The following is a 16456-nucleotide window of genomic DNA, read 5'->3' as shown; positions in this document are numbered from 1 at the left end:
TTTTGTACGTTTTTCTTGAATAACACGAGAAGCGTAGCCTACAGTGAGATCAGTTTGCGGTACAAAATTTAACAACATTATATTTCCTACAAAAAGGTTCTGTTAATTTTTTCTGCAGGACTAGTAGTTTTCGCATACCAGCTGAGGGAATGTGGACATCTCGCGCTTGGTTTATGAAGGCCAGCTTTAACATTGCGGGTTTCATAAAAAGACAGCGGTATTTTTTGGACAGCTGAATCACCGAACAGGAATGGACCCACAATTGGACCCTGTGGGACTTCCTTTATGATTTCTCTGCAGTGAGGAAAAATTTTCTACACTTCCGACATTGTTTGAATTATTCTACAGATTTAGAAACGAGCGTTCTATAGTGGTCATGAATTTGTGTGTGTGTTTTTTTTTAATGTTTGAAATATAGGTCGTGTTGCGAAATTGTTTCGGGTGGTTTACGTGCTCAACTAGTGCCACTAAATTTTCACGAAATATAACAATTTTACCAGCAGAGGCGACGTAGTTTACAGCTATCCCCTGAATGGGCCCAGCTTGACTTCAAAATGTACGAGGGTTGTCCAAAAAGTAATGCACCGCCATTTTTTCTCAGCCGGAAACAAAGCTAAAATGCGAAACTTAACGTTTGTATTTTTTGAAGAATCCTGAGTGAGCGCGCCAAGTTTCGTCACTTCCGACAGATATCATAGCTGCAGGACAGTTTCAAAATGGCGTCAGTAGGTGACGTACGTTACAATCAACGTGCCGTCATTGAATTTCCCACTGCAGAGAAAGGAACTGTGGGGAATATTGGGAATATTAACAAACGCTTGTGCAAAGTCTATGGAACATCTGCTGTCGACGGAAGTACTAGTCGCTGGGCACGAAGGGTGAGGTCATCAGAAGGCGGTTCGGTGGAGCTCCACGGTTTGCAGCCGTCGGGGAGACCATCCACAGCTGTCACACCTGACAGCTCTGACCTAGCCGCCTCGGACTTCCACTTGCTTGAGCCATTAAAGGATGCCATTCGTGTAAGATATTTTGAGGACGATAAGAAGGTGATCTACACAGTGAAACACTGGCTCCACCACCAGGACGAGGATTGGTACCGACAAGGTATACACTCCCTTGTTTGGCGCTGGAGCAAGGCCATAGAACGGTATGGAGATTAAGCGGAAAAATAGGGTGTGTATGTAAATCACCATTCTTTCGAGTGTATTATTCTCATTATTTTCAATAAAGAATTGTTGAAGAAAAGAAATGCGGTGCATTATTTTCTGGGTAACCCTCGAAGTTCCTTTTTGTGAAGGTACCGTTTCCAGAGTCCTGCCAGTTCACCTTAAACTGTACGTCCTCCTATAACTGGTTAAATTAGTTCAGAGGTCGGGGGAAGGCAACGGTATTCCAACCCCAACAGGGCCATGCGAAGTAGAGTACTGTGGTGCTCAAAACACCCTTCGAATGGATGGCAGCTTTGTCTCTTAAGGCCGAATCAGGTGGACCTTGCTGCCGTGACGTGGCAACGCTTACTCATTTCGTGGTGGCGCCTGCGAGCTATCAGCGGTTCCCGCTTCCGTCTGGCGGTGCGTCGGAGGTGTAGCTCCGTCTGCGTAGTCAGCCCATTCGCCAGCAATCGCTGGCCGCGTGGACGGCGAGTATAATTATCCAGCAACATCGTGCTCCATTTTGATATCTGAGCGGCGTGCCTGCTACTCTTATTTCTGTAAGTACCTGCCTAGCTAGAACGAGTGCTTTTGTGTGTTGTGTAGGCCTGCAGATTTATTGCCCGAACCGCATTTAACATTTTGCTTGTATCAAGCATAGAAACGAAGTTGATCGTATTTCTAAGAAACTACCTGTTGTAGCGCATTAATGCGTTATTATTTTTGTTTTTTGTTCTGTATCTTCATGCTGCACAGTGGGCCAACTCGCTTCAAAAACTGCACAGGATAGAAAAAAAGATGCACAGTCCCACTTTAGTTCCGCGAAATCTTATACAGAGTTGACTGGTGCATAGTTGCCCAGTGCTGCGCCGTGATTCGACTCAAGGGGTTGTGGTACGTTCCGTGACAGTTGACAGTAGGCAGTCAGTCCGACAATGACACATTTTTCAGGTATTGTTTGTGTAGCCTGTTTAATATGTGACAGCTATCGTGCATAGTTGTCTGGATACAATAACATGGGTAGCACTCCAGAAAGCATGTTCATGACCTTTCTCAGCCGGTATAATGACGCATATCGACTTAATACTAAGTTACTACCGATATTATCTGAACTCTTTGGCGATAAAATTTCCTTTGCATGATGGCTCCACTTTTTCAAATAGCTCTCCTACTACCTAAATAGTATTGTTAACGTTTTCAAACGCATTTTAGTGTTTTTAGTGAACAGTCATTTTTCCATCGTGTGGTAGTGATACAGGATAAAAATGTATCCCACATTATTGCAATTACCTCATAAACTGTTATCTGCACAAAAAAGTCATAAGCTCTTCTTTACTGTAGAATTCTTAGACAACCGTAATTGTAGTCAAATTTTTCCGCAGATTGGTAAATAAATTTTTTACAAGATTAAAATTTCCCCGACTAATATTGTTTTCCCACCAGATGGTGGAGAACTATTCAAATTTTGTACAAAGGAATCTATAATCTAATCAAGGACTTTGAAAAAAATATATATTTTTCAAAAGTCTGGTGCCGATTTTATCGAACTCACAATATTCTGCAATAATGCCCGATGCCGGCATCAGTCCACTTAGTTTTTATGCTCGGCTGTGCCATAATCGAAGCTGTTTCGTTGCCGAATGGTCAGCTATCAGAGGGTGCATAGGGCAGCTCATAATAAGGATATCCAGTCTTACCGAGAAAATTTGTAAATATTTCCGTATGAAAATAATGTATGTCGTATTCCATCGGATTCTGGCATCTTCGGATCCATGCATCTCGTGAGTCCAGAAAATGGCAATTTGAGGAGATCAACAGACGCCACCTGCTTTTCGAACCATCTCCCAGTGGACAACCCGACAGCGACTCCTCTGATAGCGAAAGTGACACAAGCAACGAATGTGACTGATTTGAGTGAAAAATATACAATATCGAATAAAAAATTTCAATACAGAAATTTCGACTTATCGTTATCAGCGACCCGTCCGCCTCCGAAGCGTAGCGGTAGCGTTATCGCTTACCACGCAGGGGGCCCGGGTTCGATTCCCCGTCACGGGACTGGCGGTTGTGTGTCCTTCATCATTGACGCGTCAAATAAAAGAACTTGCAATACGGCGGCCGAACGTCCCTGAATTGGGCCTCCCGGCCAACAATGCTATAGGATCATTTCATTTCATCAGCGACCTCACAATACTTTATACCCGAAGATTTACTCGGATGCACCAAATTTATGATTTTTGATCAGCCAAAATGGTTCCGCCTTTGGAATCTTGTAACTCTGACATCCGATTTCTAGTAAGCGACCCAAAGAATCTACGTATAAAAGAAACACAGTTTTCTAGGATTCTATACTTATTTTTCTATTGTGTCCAGTTTTAAAGCGAGTTGGCCCACTGTGCGCTGTGAAAACTCTCATCTTTGTTCGACCAGCTCAGTGGCAGTGGCCGAGCAATGTACTATAGCGTGTACGGACACTCCTCCGACAATATGATATCTGCATGGTCTAGTTCGCTCATGGATCAAGTCAAAGTACTCCCACACTCAGGGAATGAGCTTAGGGGAACAGCTGCAGGAATCCTGCACAGTCGTCCTGAGCAAAGTGGAGATGATTCGGCGTTCGCCTTCCGCCGACTTGTCATGAAGCGTCAGGTGTGTGCCTGAGTCGTGTGGACCACTGTGACGAGTGCCTGTGCCGTATAGTGTCGGGTTTGTGTTGTTATGGATCAAGGGAAAAATGGTTCAAATGGCTCTAAGCACTATGGTACTTAACATCTGAGGTCATCAGTCCCATACACTTAGAACTACTTAAACCTAACCAACCTAAGGACATCACGCACATCCATGCTCGAGGCAGGATTCGAACCTGCCACCGTAGCAGCAGCGCCGTTTCGGACTGAAGGATCAGGGGAAGGGAGAGGGTGAAACCCGGTGCCGGCATATAACCTACTATGAGACACTACGGAGAGGCTTGGCAGCCGGCCGCGGTAGTCTAGCGGTTCTAGGCGCTCAAATGGTTCAAATGGCTCTGAGCACTATGGGACTTAACAGCTGTGGTCATCAGTCCCCTAGAACTTAGAACTACTTAAACCTAACTAGCCTAAGGACATCACACACATCCATGCCCGAGGCAGGATTCGAACCTGCGACCGTAGCAGTCGCGCGGTTCCGGACTGCTCGCCTAGAACCGCGAGACCACCGCGGCCGGCTCTAGGCGCTCAGTCCGGAACCGCGCGACTGCTACGGTCGCAGGTTCGAATCCTGCCTCGGGCATGGATGTGTGTGATGTCCTTAGGTTAGTTAGGTTTAAGTAGTTCTAAGTTCTAGGGGACTGATGACCAGAGATGTTAAGTCCCATAGTGCTCAGACCCATTTGAACCATTTTTTGAGGCTTGGCATTCAATACAGGACACTGGCACGAAGACTGGCGATCAGGAACTGTACACTACCACCACTTCTCCTTTCGCTGATTGAATACTAGCTGTGAAAATTAGCCACCACCAGGGTTCGAAACGGCTAGTCCCCGAGTCGAGCGCCACCGCAACGGCGTGCATTAGTGAGCCCGCCTATGGAGTCAGGTTCTCCCATATGTACACCAGCGGAAAAATGCTTCTGTTGGAGCACAAAAATGCGAATATGTTCCTCTTCATTTAAAAGACCCTGACTGAAAAGCGGGGTACCAACTGGCTCGTTCTACCTCCATCAGCAACTTTAAAAATTTTCCTAAAAATTTTGGCATGCGAACCTATTGGCGCTTTTTTAACATGCAACTCACCTCAAACTCCTACAAGCTGTTACTCAATCACCACCAATAGTCCATAGCTGTAAGTCGCGTATACCCATCCACTCATTCACTCATTCAGCCCAACTCATTGTCATTATCTCTATGTGTCTGTCGTTGTCTCGGTGTCACAGCCACAATCCCCTTCGTTCTGTCCTACTACTACAGTCACTTCTCACTTTCACCGCCTCCCTCTTAATTACTCTTACTGCTAATATGTCATTCCTTCCTTTCTACTGCTGCTGTCTCTTCTCAGAGTCACTATCTCCCTCGTTGTCATTCCCACAGAGTCTGTCATTCATTATCAGTGGCTCTCACGCACCTCTACTTTCTCTTTGTTTCCCGCCCCCCCCCTCCCCCCTCACCTGGCACTGACTCCTTCACTCTTCTCCTAGTACTTTCGGTCACAACTATGTTCCACTGCCACTGTATCCCACTTTTCTCTCACACTGCCATTGTCTCCTTCCCTCTTTCTATAACACATCCACTGTCTGCTATCTTCCAGTATTTATTACTTTTCCACTCCCATTGTCTTATTCTCTTTCAGCACAAAACATGCGCCAACATGTTCGCATGCCAAAATTTTTAGTGGTTCTGAGGAAGGTAGAATGAGGCAGCTAGTTACCCCACTCTTCAGTCAGTCTTTTTAAATAAACAGGAACATATTCACATTTTTTGTACTCCCATATAGCATTTTTTCGCTAGTTGTCCTTCGCACCAGACATGTAACTCATATAAAATGAAATGTATTAGTTAGTAAAATTTAGTTTACTAATGTGAAATCGAAATAACGCAGAAGTAATTTTATACTTAAAGAAAGTTACATGTGCTTCTGTACCACGACGTAAGATTCCCAGATGATAACGGAGACACGTTACAGTATATTTCCCTGTGCTACGTCACTTTATGAACTACGTTTTCCCTTCACACCGGATTTTACGTCGGTATTTTACGTGTACAAGTACGGTAACATTGAACCTCTGTATCTCGGGAACGGATTAAGATATGAAGAAAATTTTCAAGGGTGTTCGAGATCGGATCTTATGAATACTTCGTAAAAATTACAGCCATTTGCTGTGCACAGCTGTCTAGGAATCCGCGGCTGGTTTTTGATACCTAAAAAACAACTTTTTGGGGTTTTTCCCGAAAATGGATAAATATTTTTGAAAACGGTGAGATGGTTCTTCTAGATAAATGCCTAGAAAATATAGTATTAAAATTTGAGCAATTTACTGCTGTTACAACCTGCAGGTTTCGTTGAGAGCAATGTCTGCTTGTCTGGCATGAGATGACCTGTACCAGACTGGGGAAGCATATTCGGCAGTAGAAAAGCGCAGTGGCGTTGCAGAAGAGCGAATAGTTTGTGGATGTGAGCCCCACTGTGTTCCCGCTAATTTGCGAATTAGGTTGTTTCGAGTTGAGATTTTCATTTTGGTGTTCTTAAAGTGAGTTTTGAATGTCAGAGTTCTGTCGAGAGTGACTCCCAAGTATTTAGGGGCGTGATGATGCTGGAGTTGTATGCCTGAACATTCAATATGTAGCTCACGATTAGCTTCCCTGTTCCTTAAATGAAAGGCACACAGTTGAAATTTCCTGGCAGATTAAAACTGTGTGCCCGACCGAGACTCGAACTCGGGACCTTTGCCTTTCGCTGGCAAGTGCTCTACCATCTGAGCTACCGAAGCACGACTCACGCCCGGTCCTCACAGCTTTACTTCTGCCAGTATCTCGTCTCCTACCTTCCAAACTTTACAGAAGCTCTCCTGCGAACCTTGCAGAACTAGCACTCCTGAAAGTAAAGCTGTGAGGACCGTGCTTGAGTCGTGCTTCGGTAGCTCAGATGGTAGAGCACTTGTCCGCGAAAGGCAAAGGTCCCGAGTTCGAGTCTCGGTCGGGCACACAGTTTTAATCTGCCAGGAAGTTTCATATCAGCGCACACTCCGCTGCATAGTGAAAATCTCATTCTAGGCACACACTTGTCTTCGAAGGGTTTGGTCTGAGTTGGTTCCGACTGTAGTAGCTTGACAGTGCTCAAAGTGCAGCCGTCAAGTTTCTCTCCACTGTTTCAAAGCATGAGCTTTGCGTCGCAAGGGCTAGGTCATCTGCACATAAGAATCGCCTTGCGCCCGGGATCAATGGCTGATCGTTGGTATAAATGTTGAAGAGAAGTGGAGCCAAGACGCTTCCCTGAGGTAGACCATTTTTCTGCGCTCTCCAGCGACTGCGTTGTCCTTGAAATTCAACAAAAAGAACCTGCGGTTTTGAAGGAGGGTGCTGATTTGTCTAACGAGGTGGGCGTTCTTGATCATATTGTATAATTTTGCATGGAGTAACCGGTGATGGACAGGATCATACTCTGCTGTGAGATCCACAAAGACCACGCCCGTCACTTGTCGGGGTTCATGAAGGGAGCCTCCACGAAGACTGCAATGATTTCTGACGAAGATAAGACTTGCAGTCGGCCGTAACCAGGGCGTCAGGTTTCTCTGGCGGCTGATCCTTTCACACCAGAAACATCATCTTGGACCTTTCCAGGACCCCAGTTGACCATCATATCGGTGAATATAGAAGGGTATACCAATGGCTCAGTGCCCAAGGATATCCAAAACACCTGCCCTACCTTTTTATCACAAGTAGAAGCCGAGGTATGAGCACTGGAAAATCCAGTTTTTATGCGCGGCGTTTTGGAACATATTAGGTACGCATGTTGTAACATGCATACTCTTAAACTAGACTTAACAGTTAATAAAGTACAATCAAGAGTACAATCAATATTAAAATTTACGGCCACTTTTTTGTGTGAACTTCAGGCAACATCAGTTTGGTAATATTAAATGACGTGTCTTCTGCTTTACTTAACGTATCTATCTGCCTTAAGTTACTTTATCTGCGGCTGCAACAATCAGTTCCTAGCTGATGGCGGCCAAAGAAGGCGAGAATCGAATAGTGAGAAAATACAAATTGCTGTAGAACCTAAAGACAATATTTCTATTTGGATCCTATTATCATGTTTTGCTAAGTGTTTAAGGAGCATTCAATTAATGTTTAAATTATATTTAATACACCAATGCTGATAATATTGTAGAAAAAGATATTTTATTAAGAAACGGAAGGTTCCTCAAAATTGAAGAGAAATCCGTAAAATCTGGAGATTTCTGCAGTCACCGCTCTCCCAGTGCTTCCCAGACTGTTTATAGTGATTAAAACTCAGGCGACACAGAAGAATATGAATCGAGCTTCTTTTCAAACTGAAGAATTTGGAGCTAAAAGACGAAATACATGTCGATTTTTTTTACCGTAATTTACTTAAAATAGTGACTTTCAATTCCTGGCCGCTTGTCAGATGTAGACAGGGTACAGAGATTAGCAGAGGACAGGGCCGGCAGCGGTGGCCGAGCGGTTCTAGGCGCTTCAGTACAGAACAGCGAGACTGCTACGTTCGCAGGTTCGAATCTCGCCTCGGGCATGGATGTGTGTGATGTCCTTAGGTTAGTTAGGTTTAAGTAGTTCTAAGTCTAGGGGACTGATGACCTCAGATGTTAAGTCCCATAGTGCTCAGAGCCATTTGAATCATTTGAGAGGGCAGGGCTGACTAACACCTACGTCCCATATACAACGTCTAGTCTGAAGTACCTGGATACCACTACCGAAATCCGGATTTGACCACTAGATGTCACGGGCGGCGGACCCGCCAGTTTAGAAGAAAGCGGGGAGTATTGTGTTGTCGGTAGGGAACCAATAACAGCAGAATGGGGCAGTCACGAGAGCTGAGTGACCTCCAACCTGGATTAGGTATTGGATGTCACCTGAGTAACAGATCCATCAGCAACATTTCAACCCTTCTAAAGTTATCCAAGTTGACTATTGATTATGTGACTGTGAAGTGGAAACGCGAAGAAACTACCACAGATAAGCCAGGCCCATGTAGACTTCACGTACTGACTGACAGCGCCCGCCGAGCATTGGGGAGAGTGGGTGTAAAAAATCGCAGTAAATCAGTGGAAGAAATCACACGAGTTCCAGAGTGCTGCCAGCAGTTCACGTAGCACAGTGACAGTGCGTGCGGAGTAGGGATTTCAAAAAAATGGGGTACATAGTTCTTCATAATACGCACGTTTATGTGGCCAGTGGCCGGCCGCGGTGGCCAAGCGGTTCTAGGCGCTACAGTCCGAAACTGCGCGACTGCTACGGTCGCAGATTCGAATACTGGCACGGGTATTGATGTCTGTGATGTCCTTAGGTTAGTTAGGTTTACGTAGTTCTAAGTTCTATGGGACTGATGACCTTAGAAGTTAAGTCCCATAGTGCTCAGAGCCATTTTGTAAGTAGCTATGTAAGTAGGCTGTTTAGGTTTTTATGTTGGTAACGCCACGTAGCGCTCTATATGAAAATCACTGACTGTGCTGTGTGAAGGCTGTGGTTGGTTTGCATTGTTGAAGTATATGCTATTGTAGTGTTGGGCAGCTGGATGTTAATAGCGCGTAGCGTTGCGCAGTTGGAGGTGAGTCGCCAGCAGTGGTGGATGTGGGGAGAGAAATGGCGGAGCCTTGACAGCGGATGATCTGGACATGTGTCCATCAGAGACAGTGAATTTGTAAGGTTGGATGTCATGAACTGCTATATACGAGGTGCGGCTAGAAAAAAACCGGACTGATGCTGCAAAAAACATTTATTTACAATCATTTACAATTTCATGTTATCTCCTTCAATTTACTCTCCTCCTCGATCTCTACACCACTCCATACGAATTTTCCACTGTTCATAGCAATGCTGCAGATCATTTTCGGTAAGTCCATACATTACTTCCGTCGCTTTTTCTTTTACTGCTTCAACAGTCTCAAATCTAGTTCCTTTCAAAGCTGACTTGACTTTAGGGAAAAGAAAAAAGTCACAGGGGGCCAAATCAGGTGAGTAGGGTGGATGATCTAAGATGGGAATGTTGTGTTTTGCCAAAAACGTCTTCACTGACAACGCACTGTGAGCTGGGGCATTGTCTTGGTGAAGGATCCATGACTTTTTTCTCCACAAATCGTTCCGTTTTCTCCATACTCGCTCACGTAGGGTAACCAGGACGCTAATGTAGTAATGCTGATTCACTGTTTGTCCCTCTGGTACCCAATCAATGTGCACAATCCCTTTGATGTCAAAAAAAAAAACAATCATCATTGCCTTGAATTTCGATTTTGACATTCGTGCTTTTTTTTGTCGTGGAGAACCAGGAGTTCTCCAATGCATCGATTGGCGTTTAGTTTCGGGATCGTAAGTAAAAAACCTTGATTCATCGCAAGTAATAACATTTTGTAAGAAGGTGGGATCACTTTCAATGTTTTCCAGGATGTCAGAACAAATCATTCTTCGGCGTTCCTTCTGTTCAATTGTGAGACACTTTGGAACCATTTTTGAACACACTTTGTTCATGTTGAAACTTTCATGAAGAATCTGCCTAACACTTTCCTTGTCAACTCCTGTTAACTCAGACACTGCTCTGATTGTTAAACGGCGATCTTGTCGAACAAGTTTACCGATTTTTTCAATGTTTGCATCAGTTTTTGCTGACAATGGTCTGCCAGTGCGAGTGTCATCACTGGTGTCTTCGCGGCCATCTTTAAATCGTTTAAACCACTCAAACACTTGTGTTCGCGATAAACAATCATCGCCGTACACTTGTTGTAACATTACAAACGTTTCACTTGCAGATTTTCCTAGTTTGAAACAAAATTTGATGTTAACACGCTGTTCTTTCTGTACACTCAACATTTTCCGACGCACAGACAAAAGGTCAACTACTTAAAACAGACGCCACGGGCAGACTGAGTGCAGGAGGCAGATGAAACTCGAGCAGTAGGCGGAGCGAGAGTCACGTGACAGGCCACGCGACTTTCAGCCTTATTGCATTCGTTTTATTGTTTCACCAGTACTAGTCCGGTTTTTTTCTAGCCACACCTCGTATTATGACTTTTGAACACTATTAAGGTAAATACATTGTTTGTTCTTTATCAAAATCTTTCATTTGCAAACGATGCCTATCAGTAGTTAGTGACTTCACTAGTTAGAATCTTTTATTTAGCTGCCAGTATTGGCGCGGTATTGCAGTAGTTTGAGTGACGAAGATTTTTGTGAGGTAAGTGATTTGTGAAAGGTATAGGTTAATGTCAGTCAGGGCTATTCTTTTGCAGGGATTATTGAAAGATTGCTTTGCGCTAAAAATATTGTGTGTCAGTTTAGTGTTGATCAGACTAGGTAAAGAGCGAAATGTCTGAGTACGTTCAGTCCTGCTCAGCTCTTTGAAAATCAAATAATGTGAGGGGTTTATCAGCACAGTAATTCTTGAATTTTTCTAAGGGGACGTTTCAATTTGAACCATTTTTTTGTGGCCAGTGTTAAGCGACGGTTGAGGTGGTGTAAAGAGCAACGTCACTGGATAGCGGGTGGCTGGAAACAGAGATCTGTAGTAATGAATCACGCTGTATCCTAAGTCAGTTCGAAGGAAGAGTTTGGATTTGGTGAATGCCTAGAAAACGTTACCAGCCAGCATGTATGTTATTTACACTACTGGCCATTAAAATAGCTACACCAAGAAGAAATGCAGATGATAAACGGGTATTCATTGGACAAATATATTATACTAGAACTGGCATGGTATGCGGGCCGCGGTGGCCGTGCGGTTCTAGGCGCTTCAGTCCGGAACCGCGAGACTGCTACGGTCGCAAGTTCGAATGCTGTCTCGGCCATGGATGCGTGTGATGTCCTTAGGTTAGTTAGGTTTAAGTAGTTCTAAGTTCTAGGGGACTGATGACCTCAGATGTTAAGTCCCATAGTGCTCAGAGCCATTTTTTTGTGATTACATCTTCACGCAATTTAGGTGCATAGATCCTGAGAAATCAGTACCCAGAAAAACCACCTCTGGCCGTAATAACGGCCTTGATACGCCTGGGCATTGAGTCAAACAGAACTTGGATGGCGTGTACAGGTACAGCTGCCCATGCAGCTTCAACACGGTACCGAGCCAGTTGCTCGGCCACCATTGACCAGACGTTTTCAATTGGAGAGAGATCTGGAGAATGTGCTGGCCAAGGCAGCAGTCGAACATCTTCTGTATCCAGAAAGGCCCGTACAGGACGTGCAACATGCGGTCGTGCATTATCCTGCTAAAAATGCAGGGTTTCACAGGGATCGAATTAAGTGTAGAGCCACAGGTCGTAACACATCTGAAATGTAACGTCCACTGTTCAAAGTGCTGTCAATGCGAACAAGAGGTGACCGATACGTGTAACCAATGGCACCCCATACCATCACGCCGGGTGATACGCTAGTATGGCGATGACGAATACACGCTTCCAATGTGCGTTCACCACGATGTCGCCAAACACGGATGCGACCATCATGATGCTGTAAACAGAACCTGGATTCATCCGAAAAAATGACGTTTTGCCATTCGTGCACCCAGGTTCGTCGTTAAGTACACCATCGTAGGCGCTCCTGTCTGTGACGCAGCGTCAAGGGTAACCGCAGCCATGGTCTCCGAGCTGATAGTCCATGCTGCTGCAAACATCGTCCAGCTGTTCATGTAGATGGTTGTTGTCTTGCAAACGTCCCCATCTGTTGACTCAGGGATCGAGACGTGGCTGCACGATCTGTTACAGCCATGCGGATAAGATGCCTGTCATCCCGACTGCTAGTGATACGAGGCCGTCGGGATCCAGCACGGCGTTCCGTATTATCCTCCTGAAACCACCGATTCCATATTCTGCCACCAGTCATTGGATCTCGACCAACGCGAGCAGCAATGTCACGCTACGATAAACCGCAGTCGCGATAGGCTACAATCCAACCTTTATCAAAGTCGTAAACGTGATGGTACGGATTTCACCTCCGTACACGAGGCATCACAACAAGGTTTCACCAGGCAACGCCAGTCAACTGCTGTTTGTGTATGAGAAATCGGTTGGAAACTTTCCTCATGTCAACACGTTGTAGGTGTCTCCACCGGCGCCAACCTTGTGTGAATGCTCTGAAAAGGTAATCATTTGCATATCACAGCATCTTCTTCCTGTCGCTTAAACTTCGTGTCTGTAGCACATCATCTTCGTGGTGTAGCAATTTTAATGTCCGGTAGTGTATTATTTGGATTTTACGTGAGAAGTAGGGTAACTTTAAAACTGTGTATCTTGGAAACAGATTAAGATATCACGAAAATTTTCAAGCTAGTTCGTGATCAGTGTCTTAGGAATATACCGTAAAATCGGCCATTTTCTGTGCATAGCCTTCTTGGAATCCTCGGCTGGGTTTTGGTCCGCTGATGATGGCGAAATTACAGAAAAAACTATTTGTGGAATTTTCCGAGGAAATAGTCTTTTTTTCGTGGTTTGGGAGTTGTTCTTTTATTGCGTTTAAGAAAATGCTAAAATAAAAGGGATACGAACACATTTTATAGCACTGTGTTTTGAGTTCAGTAGAGGAACAGTTCGGAGACGATGACTGTCTTTGTCAGCTTGACAATGCAACCTGTCATAAAGAAGGGTCTGTGACAAAGTGGTACGTGAACAGTAACATTCCTGAAATGGAATATCCTGCACAGTCCCGACCTGAACCCAATGGAACACCTCTGTCATGAGTTAAAACATTAATTGTGCTCGAGATCCCAGCGTCTAACATCACTAAATTCTCAATTTCAGCTCTTGAGGAAGAACGGGCTGTTATTTCTCCATAGACATCCGCACCTCATTGAACATGCAGGCAGTAGGGTTGAGGCCGTCATAAAGGCGAAGTGTGGAAATGCCTTACATTAATCCCAACTAATAGGCAGCCGGATACTTTTGATCACTTAATTTGAGTATTCACAGCTCTGGCAAATCCGTATGTTCTAGCCAATCAGAGTGGACATCATATGCACTCTGTATATGCTCCGCTCTTTATCTTGAAACTACACCTCGGCTCTCTTGTTGTCATCTTCAAGAGATGTGACGTGGTGATTGTTGCTGGGCCCCCATGGGGCAAGCTCCTTTTCTAGTTCACATTTATCGAGAGTATCTTGAGCACCTAATCCTCACACGTGACTGGAAGCGAATGGATATAATTCGTATTTATATAACGTGTAAATGAGCGGATGCTTACAATTAAACACCAAACACGTTGTTGTCGTCTCTTGACGGATAGTAGAGCACATTCTAAGATAAAATACAGGATTTTTAAAAAAGAATGACTTGATTTCAAAACTCCATATTTATTGACAAAAAGTTACTACGAACGTGGGATAAATTGCAAAATACTCACAAAACCTTAAAATTTTAGCTACACTATTACAAATACTCTACGTATCTACCAGCAGCAGAACGAACAACATCTAACCGATATCAAATATCATCGTAAACTTTACACGTTTCGGCTTTTACAGAAAGTATGGCGGCAGCTATTCTGTTCTTCACCTGTTCTATGTCACGAGGTAAATGTGAGATGAACACACTTTCCAGCACATATCGCCACAAGAAAAAATCGCATGGAGTCATGTCTGTCGATCTTGGGGGCCAAGAACGCAGGGGACTGTCTCGGTGTCCCGTGCACTCTACCCAGCGTTGAAGCGGAGAGTCATTGAGAAAGTGACGTACGTTGTTGCGCCAGAGTGGTAGAGCTCCGTCCTGTTGGAAAATGAAGTCATCGGAATCATCCTGAAGTTGCGGAAAAAGCCAAGTCTGTTGCATTTGAAGACAACTCAACGCTTCACAGGGTGCACGGACCCCTAGCACCGTCTTCCATTGTTGGCATCGAAGATCGCCAGATATAACCTCATAGGAGCTTTTCTTGGGGCGATGTATATGAAGGAAAGTGTATTCATTCCTCGTTTACCTCGTGAGGTAGAAGAAGAGAAGAAGAGAATAATGGCCGCCATAACATACGTAAAAGTACATACGTTGTGTAAAGTTTATGACTAATTTAGCTATCGCCTCGATGTTCGTGCTGCTGCTGGTGCACACAGAGCATTTGTAATGTCATACCTAAAACTTTAAGATTTTGTGGGTATTTTCCAATTAATCCCATGTTTGTGGCACGTTTTTATCAATAAATATGGAGTTTTGAACTGAAGTCATTCTTTTTGAAACATCCTGTATTGCGACCTTCCTGGTGGGAAGCGAACGTCTGTCGAAGATTCGCCACGGATCCAGGAAAAACACTACTGGTGTTTGAAAATGGTTCAAATGGCTCTGAGCACTATGGGACTTAACTTCTGAGGTCATCAGTCCCCTAGAACTTAGAACTACTTAAACCTAACTAACCTAAGGACATCACACACATCCATGTCCGAGGCAGGATTCGAACCTGCGACTGTAGCGGTCGCTCGGTTCCAGACTGTAGCGCCTAGAACCGCTCGGCCACTCCGGCCGGCGGTTTTTAAAAGACAGCTTGCTTTTTTCGTACACGACATCTTACAAACAATGGATGCAGATGAAAAGGTAGATTCCGTTTTATCCTGTTACCAAACGGCGTTGCACACTGCATCACATCGTTCAATTCTAACCAAGATACGATTATACTAAGTGTTTTCCCATATACGTTAATGGAAAATATTTTCGTGATACAGGTAATTTCACAATACTTTCTTCTTAACACACTGGGAGCACACCTTTTGGAAGGGCAACGCGTAACTTCGACTTGAAGTTCCTTGGAACATCATTGTTAGCAGCACAAAATATTGTTGACCTAGCTGCAAGCGCTGAGTCGAAAGAGAAAAAATGTTAGTACTTGTGTCGTTGTTCGCCGTATAAGATATAATTGTTGTAGCACGGTGTGCACTAAATGAGGTGACCAGTCAAGGTAAAAGTTATAAGGACGTATCAGTTTCTTAGTTCCTAATGCGGTATGTATCACACTTAGGTTTTTTATTTACGCAACAAAAGCTACAGCTTAAGTTTTGGAAGGATTTTCTTAGCTTCTTTGCGTTTGTAACGGTGAGGTTTACCCGCGATGCACTGTTTTGGACTATAGCTCGGTTTCTTTGTACTTTACACACACATAGTGTACTGAGTGAAATTGATTAGCTATTCAGGATGTCCCAGAAGGAATAGTCAGTATTTAGGGGTTTGATAGGAACGACCATTCGAAGCAAAAAAGTCCAGTAAACATGTTTACCGTAAGAGCTATGGGCACTTCTTCATCTGTGATACTGTGAAATATATCTCTCCTACTGAGCAAGTGCTCATGGCTCTCAACGTTTGCGCTGAATAGTAACAACTCCTGCTCGGACACCATGTGTATGTAGATGTAGGTTTTCTGTGCGTTCCCAAAATTCGAGTAAGATGACTGTCGGGATGGTTCCTCTGAAACGTAAACGTCCGATTTCGTTTCCCACCCTGTTCCGTTTCTAGCCTGTGGTAAGACTCAAATGACTCCATCGTCGATGGGAAACCCTGACAGTGCTTGCCCTAATAATACTCTGGTGTGTAAAACTTGTGGACGAAAGTAACTTTCGCGTGATGTGTCACTGCCTAGTAGCACAGCTCGATGAAACTAGGACCATACATAGAAAGAACTG

General features: G+C 44.3%; 1 protein-coding gene across 6 annotated transcripts in view; it reads left to right on the top strand.

Annotated features, from left to right (window-relative positions):
- LOC126483855 (protein rolling stone-like) overlaps positions 1 to 16456 on the top strand; it is a 160517-nt gene that overhangs the window by 86102 nt on the left and 57959 nt on the right. The window contains exon 1 of one of the 6 annotated variants that reach the window (XM_050107074.1): positions 1690 to 1711. The exons of the other annotated variants lie outside the window; for them this stretch is intronic. The gene's annotated coding sequence lies outside the window, so the exon portion shown is untranslated. Of the gene's footprint in view, positions 1 to 1689; positions 1712 to 16456 lie in introns of those variants that run through there. 6 annotated transcript variants of the gene reach the window in all.

This window comes from Schistocerca serialis, chromosome 6 (assembly GCF_023864345.2).
Source record: "Schistocerca serialis cubense isolate TAMUIC-IGC-003099 chromosome 6, iqSchSeri2.2, whole genome shotgun sequence".
Classification (NCBI taxonomy): Eukaryota; Metazoa; Arthropoda; class Insecta; order Orthoptera; family Acrididae; genus Schistocerca; species Schistocerca serialis.
This window is presented reverse-complemented; position numbering and strand designations above follow the sequence as displayed.